Source organism: Ceratotherium simum, chromosome 3 (assembly GCF_057802395.1).
Source record: "Ceratotherium simum simum isolate JZ-2026a chromosome 3, ASM5780239v1, whole genome shotgun sequence".
Lineage (NCBI taxonomy): Eukaryota > Metazoa > Chordata > Mammalia > Perissodactyla > Rhinocerotidae > Ceratotherium > Ceratotherium simum.
Genome location: NC_141902.1, coordinates 41,685,157 through 41,691,150, shown reverse-complemented (window position 1 = coordinate 41,691,150; position 5,994 = coordinate 41,685,157). Strand labels below are relative to the sequence as shown.

Here is a 5,994-nt window from a genome sequence, read left to right as displayed (position 1 = left end):
CTCAGTCCCACAAGACTGCCCTCCACTTCAGATGCCAGTCGCAAGCTCAGGTTTTCCCTCTGCTTCTAACCGATCAGCTATAGATTGGAGGTTCCAAAGACCCCTTCCTTGGACTTCACATGCCAGTCACAAGTCCAGGATGTTACCTGTACTTCTGACCAATTGGCTATAAATCAGAAGTTCCCATGACTTCTCCTCCCTTCAGATTTCATTAATTAGCTAGAGAAGCTCACAGAACTTAGGGAAACATTTACTTACGCTTACCAATTTATTGTAAAAGGATATGATAAAGGATACAGATGAACATCCAGACGGAAGAGACGCAGAGGGCAAGGTGTGTGGGAAGAGACGCAGATGCCCTATCCGGGCGCACCACTATTCCAGCACCTCCCTGTGTTCACCAACCTGGAAGCCCTCCAAACCCTGTCCTCTGGGGTGTTTATGGAGATTTCATTACATAGGCATGATTGATTAAATCATTGACCATTGGTAATCAATTCAACCTCCGTCTCCCCTCCCAGGAAGTCCAGGGGTAGGATTGAAAGTTCCAATCCTCCAATCACAAGGTTGGTTCCCCTGGCAACCAGCCCTCATCCTTAGGTGACCCAGGGGCATTCCAAAAGTCATCTCATTAACATAACAAAAGACACTTTAATCTCTGTCATCATTTTGGAATTTCCAAGGGTTTTAGAAGCTCTGTGCTAGAAATGAGGACAAAGACCAAATATATATTTCTTATTATAATTCACAATATCACAGGGAGGAAGCCATTAAAAAATGATATTGCTTCCACGGGACTGGCCTGATGGCATAGTGGTTAACTTCACGTGCTCCACTTTCAGTGGCCTGGGGTTCATTGGTTCGGATCCTGGGCTCCGACCTATGCACTGGTTATCAAGTCATGCTGTGGTAGGCATCTGACATATGAAGCAGAGGAAGATGGGTACAGATGTTAGCCCAGGGCCAGTCTTCCTTAGCAAAAGGAGGAGGATTGGCAACAGATGTTAGCTCAGAGCTAATCTTCCTCACACACACACAAAAAAATGATATTGCTTCCTAAAATTATGGCTCCATCCTTGCACTTACCTGCTGTAGCTGACAGTTCTCATGCCGAGTACCCCTATTAGCCTCCCATGGTTAAATTCTTGCAAGTAATTGTCATCCAGCAATATTCTACACTTTGTCAGCCTTAACAAACATAAAGTATGTAGGCAAACTACCCATAGGTGGGACATCAACCACAAGTTGAAGAATCAAACTATTAGGTTAGAACAAGATTTCTCACAACTTTGGCCCTATCCACATTTTGGATGGGATAAGTCTTTGTTGTGGGGCTGTCCTGTACATTGTACGATGTTTAGTAGCATCCCTGGCCTCTACCCACTAGATGCTAGTACTGCCCCCGACTCCACAAGTCATGATAATCAAAAATGTCTCCAGACATTGTCAAATGTCCTTGCGGGGCGGGGGAGGGCAAAATAGCCCCTACTTGAGAACCACTAGATTAGAAATAGAATGATCAATGTGATGTTCTTTCTTCTTCCTCTCTTAAAAGACATACTAGGGAATTACTACTGGGTGAGGTAGTGGTTATTCTTGTTGGTGATTACACTTACAGTGTTTCCTGTTGGACTGAGGTCCTCAGTTCCTCAGGACTAAATGACCAGTGGCCTCCCTCAGTTCCTTGCCATATTGACCTTTTCATGAGGCGGCCCATAACAGGACAGCTGACTTCACCAGAACAAGCAAGCGAGAGAGCAAGAGAGAATGCAAGCAAGACCAGGTGAGTCTTTGTAACCTAATCTCGGAAGTGATATCCATCACTTTTGCCTTATTCTATGCATCAGAAGCAAGCCACTAGGTCCAGCCCACCCTCAAAGGCAGGATCATTGGGGGTCAGTTTAGAAGCCTGCCTACCCCAGGATGCAAGGGAGGTAAATTTTTTTGAATGTTTGCATGCCTAAAAAGGTCTGTTTAATCTACAGTTTGTCACAGAATTCTAGGTAGTCGGTGCTGGGCTGGCTCTCCTCCCCAGCCCTACCTGAGGGTGGGCTACCCTGAGAAGACAGAAAGTGGAGAGCTGGACCTGAGGGGTGAGGACACCTCACTTCTTCACAGCCCCCACCTTCACAAGGAAGAGTCAGGTCTGGTCTTCTTTAGGTTCCCTGGGCCCCCTGGCCAGATGCAGCAGTAGGTGAAGAATTGTAGAAGAGCAGACTTAAAAGACAAAACTTAGAAGATAAAACATTATTGGTTATGTGCCAAACACTTTGAGACCTCTATCTCTTTGAGATAAACACCTTTATGACCTCTATGACTATGTAGAAGCAGTCCTTACAGGACAATTTTTCACCTTACCAGTCATCTGAACAGTCTGCATAATAGAGAAAATGAATAAAAGAATTGAGTGAAGATGCAGTCAGGACACTGAAACATAAAAAGAAAACAAACGAAAAAACAGAAAAAAATTGACTAGACTTCTGTACAGGAACAAAAATGTAAGGACACAAATAACAGCGATGATCAGAACCTCATGAGGAAGAAGGAGGTGAAGAATGGGATGAAGACATTTTATGTTTATCTCTTGAAGAGAAGGAAAACAATATCTAAAATCTTTATTTGAAATTTTGATTCTTTATGTAAACAAAACCTACCTCTGGATGGACGTGAGGCTGGTGAAATCCCTTAGGTTCTCTTTACTCCTGATAACTTTCAAGCACTGCTGAAGTGCGGGATAAATTCTGGTGAAAAGGTCTTGAGAAAGCACTGGAGACAACACCAATTAACATGTTCCACTGGAAAACAGCAGAATCAGACGCTCGAGATCTGTGAGAGCTGCATCCGGGAAGAAATCCTCAGGGAAGTGAGAGACTTACTTCTCTTCCATGATCACCAACGATGTGCGGACATAGCAGGGGAAGAACACCAGCCTGTGCTGGTGAGGTTTGTTGATGCATCTCGTACCCAAGAGAAGAATTTGTGGGCTTCCTGCCTCCTGAAGCTGATGCAGAAATTTTGGTTGTGCAATTTTACAGTATGGTAACTGAGAAGTGGGAACTAAATGTGGAGTACTGTCGTGGCCAGGCGTATATTATGTCCAGTAGATTTTCTTCAAAAATGCAAGTTGCTGCTTCAAGACATTTGCAGAAATATCCCTAAGCTGTCTCCACACTCTGCTCTTCCTGTGCCTTAAAATATGTGGTTGGTAAAACCAGTGCCTGTTATGGGAGTGTCTGTTGCACTGGAAACAATTGAGGAAGTTTGTTCTCTTATCCATCAATTACCACAACTGTTTTAGAACTTGACAATGTAATTTGTCTTTTCTCCGAATAATGAAGAAAAGGGTAACGACCTGAAGGAAATTTGTCATTCTCAATGGACAGACAAGCAAGATGCTTTTGAAATTTTAATAGATCTCCTGCAGGCACTTGTTTCATGTTCAGATGGTATAAACAGTGACACAAACATTAGACGGAATAACTGTATAGCTGGCTGAACATGTGTCCTCTGCAGTATATCAACAGATTTTTATTTCATTTTTGTACTTAAAAATGTCCTATCTTAACCTTAAAATATGTTCTATCTTTTATAAGAGTCTTTGGAAAAAATCTCCAGGGGGCAAATCTGTGATGTTTTCTTTGCAGCCAGCAGCTTGACAGTAGTGTTGTATTCACTAATGAGGTGATGGAAAATATCAAAACTTACCAAGTATTTTGGTTTGAGGAAGTCATAAATTTCATAACCAAACTTGATATTCAAATGAAACTCCCTGGGAAACTCCTCAGAGCTCAGCAAGATAACCGGGAATCTCAACTAACCTCTGAGAATTACTGTAAAGAATCCCTAAGGTGTTCCAATAGTGGAGCACATTCCTCAGGAACTTAAAGATATATTCTCAGAACAATACCCCAAAGCTCATAAATGCTTATCTCTAGTGCTATCTGTCATGGAACAGCTCAAATTCCACACATCAGAGGAACACCATGCTGACTTGTACAGAAGTGACTTAGCCAATCCCGACACACTCTTGGCCCAGCTTCACTGTTGGAGATTCAAGTAGAAACACAGAAGGAAAGAGGTAGAGCTTCCATCCACCACTTAGGAAGCCCTCTATCTGCCTGACCTAAGTTTTTTCCTAACGTTTATGCATTGTTGAAGGTCATGTGTATTCTTCCTGGGATGATATTGAGAACGAGAGCTATGCAAATGGGTGAAAGAGTCTCAAAGCATACCTGAGGAAGACTGATAGACCAAAGGTCAAGTAACTTAGCTTTGCTTAACACAAATTTTTATATAAAACATGATCTGGATTTAATGGTAAACGCGTATATCAAACTCTCTACAACTGTCGGTGCTTCCTACAGATAATTCATAAGAGAATGTTTAAAAATAGGTTTTCTCCTATATTTAATATTTAGAGGGAAAGCTGTAAGGTGTACATAGGCTAGTTAATCACTGAATATCTTTGCCTATAGGCCTCTGATTGAATAAATTAGCTATTGATAATCTATCTGTTTAAACAACCGTTTTAATGCTCACACTTTGAAGACTCATCTGTTGTTCCAGAAGATAGTACTGAAAGTGTCATATTTCATTTCTGCATAATCTCTGATACTGGCACTCTGGAATTGTTTAAAGTCACTTTAAACATAGCATTTATCATCACTGTGGATCTAACCATATTGTGTTATCAGTTCCTTGAAGGAATAGATTTGGGGAAGATGTGGGAGGAAGGAATACATTTTATAAAATGTAACAATGTCTTTCACAATTGACCTTTGACTAGTTGGAGTTTTAAGTATATTGTCAAAAATCTGTAAGGGAATTACCAGAGAGAGAAAAACTGTGAGCTCATTAAACAAGGGTGTCACCGTAGGTTTTCTCTTTATTAAGTGAACCTAAAGGAGCAAGTTACAATTGAAGTTCGAATGGAAGACCCTGTCATTGTTGTTCCACATCTGGTTGTAGCTATTTATATTACTTTGTTGGGCCTACATTTTCCTGTGTCATAAGCTTTTTATCAGGTATATGTTAAATACTTCTGTTTCATGGTCAGGAAAGAATCAGAGGCCATGCCTGGTGGCGCAAGCGGTTAAGTGCCCACGCTCCGCTGGGGTGGCCCGGAGTTAGCCTGTTCGGATCCCTGGCGCGCACCGACGCACTGCTTGTCATGCTCTGGCAGCGTCCCATATAAAGTAAAGGAAGATGGGCATGGATGTTAGCCCAGGGCCAGTCTTCCTCAGCAAAAAGAGGAGGATTGGCAGATGTTAGCTTAGGGTGGATCTTCCTCACAAAAAAAAAAAAGAGATTCAGAGGCCATGGATACTGACAACTCATTTATCTGTTTTCTTCTATCTTTCTATGACTATATTTACTTCTTCATCTTGATCTGGAAAACTTGCAAAAATAAATGTTTTGTGGTTTATTTAGGGATAATACAGAAAATATGGCTATTACTTTTAGTGAGAAAAATAAATTTTACTTCAATCTAAGTATATTTTTATTTCATCTTATTTCAATGAAATAAGCTTATTTCAACACAAATAAAATGTGGATGTAGGGTTTTTAAAATTTGTTTAAAAATTTTGTTTTAAAAACATTGTGCCCAGGTGGGTTCACTGGTGAATTCAACCAAACATTTAGGGAAGAAATTACACCAATTCTCTATAATCTTTTTGAGAAGATAGAAGCAGAGGGATTACTTCTTAACTGATTTTATGAGGCCAGAATTACCCTGATATCAAAGAAATTACAAGAAAAAGAAACTACAGGCTGATATCTCTCATGAGTATAGATGCAAAAATATTTAACAAAATATCAGCAAACCAAATCCAATAATGTATAAAAAGAATTTAACACCATGACTAAGTGGGATTCATCCCAGGCGTGTGAGGTTTGTTCACCATTCGAAAATCAATTAATGTAATCCATCACATCAAGAGGCTAAAGAAAATCACATGATCATATCAATAGATGCAGAAAAGGCATTTGACA

The 5,994-nt window shown here is 40.7% G+C and overlaps 1 pseudogene; it reads left to right on the top strand.

Moving 5' to 3' along the window:
- Positions 1–299: 299 nt before the first annotated feature.
- LOC106800429 (52 kDa repressor of the inhibitor of the protein kinase pseudogene) lies at positions 300–4,368 on the top strand (annotated as a pseudogene).
- The last annotated feature ends 1,626 nt before the right edge of the window (positions 4,369–5,994 follow it).